The sequence below is a fragment of the Leptinotarsa decemlineata genome, unplaced genomic scaffold (assembly GCF_025532065.1).
Source record: "Leptinotarsa decemlineata unplaced genomic scaffold, Ldec_3_MD MMD2_tig00026374_RagTag_RagTag, whole genome shotgun sequence".
NCBI lineage: Eukaryota > Metazoa > Arthropoda > Insecta > Coleoptera > Chrysomelidae > Leptinotarsa > Leptinotarsa decemlineata.
In genome coordinates, this window is record NW_027412710.1 from 270,802 (window position 1) to 271,957 (window position 1,156).

Genomic DNA, 1,156 nt, shown 5'->3' on the forward strand with positions numbered 1-1,156 from the left:
ACGTTAATTCAACAACATTTATCCTGAGATGTCTACCATTATTCGAAAATATTAGTTTTTAAGGAAAATGGAAATGATAGGTAAAATGTTCATAACGAATTTTTATAATGCAAACACATTTAACTAACGAAACTCAAGAGCCTCAAGAGTAAACAGAAATGAAAAATCCACTACAGAAACTGCTCGATATGACCACCTTCTCTCTCTATATATTTTCTTAGTCTGCGAAGACACCCTCTCTGTACTTGAAATAGCATTCCAGGGTCGTTTCGTATGGCTTCACGATGTAATGTTATTCTATTCAACAATGCATCTCTTGTGTGAATAGGTGTAGCGTAAACAAGGCTTTTTAGATGCCCCCACAGAAAGAAATCCAATGGATTTAAATCCGAGAGACCGCGATGGCCATGAATTTGGCCCACCTCTACCAATCCATCTATTGTGGAAAATATGGTTCAGATGGTCACGCACAATCAAACTAAAATGAGGTGGAGCGCCATCATGCATAAACCACATATCTCTTCGGGTTTGCAATGGAACATGTTCCAAAAGTCCATTCAAATCGTTCTGAATGAACTCCAAATAACGTTCTCCATTCAATCGGTCCTGTAGAACGAATGGTCCTATAAGATGGTTTCCTATGATACCAGCCCAAACATTCACGTTGAATTTCCGTTGGTGTTTGGTTTGCAATATTCCATGGGGATTTTCTTCGGCCCATATATGGAGATTATGAGAGTTGATAACTCCATCTCTACTGAAACCTGCTTCATCAGTGAATACAACTCGATTAATAAAAGGCATATCCTCTCTTTGCCTATCCATGAACCAATTGGCATATTCTAGTCGTGCTGGAAAATCTTGAGGTGTCATGGCATGTACCTTCTGGATGTGAAATGGGTGGAGCAGTTGTTCCCTAATTATTCTATGAATAGTGGACTTGGATGTATGGAACTGTTCTGATAGATTTCTGATGCTCATTGAAGGATCATCAGCGACGGCTTCCAAAATATTTTCCTCCAATACAACGGTACGTACAGTCCTAGGAGCGCCCTCCCCACCTCGTTTTGGCAAAACTGTACCTACAATAATATCGAAATAAAACAGCGTGCTCAAATTAATTATCAATTATTACATACCTGTCTCCCTCAAGCTG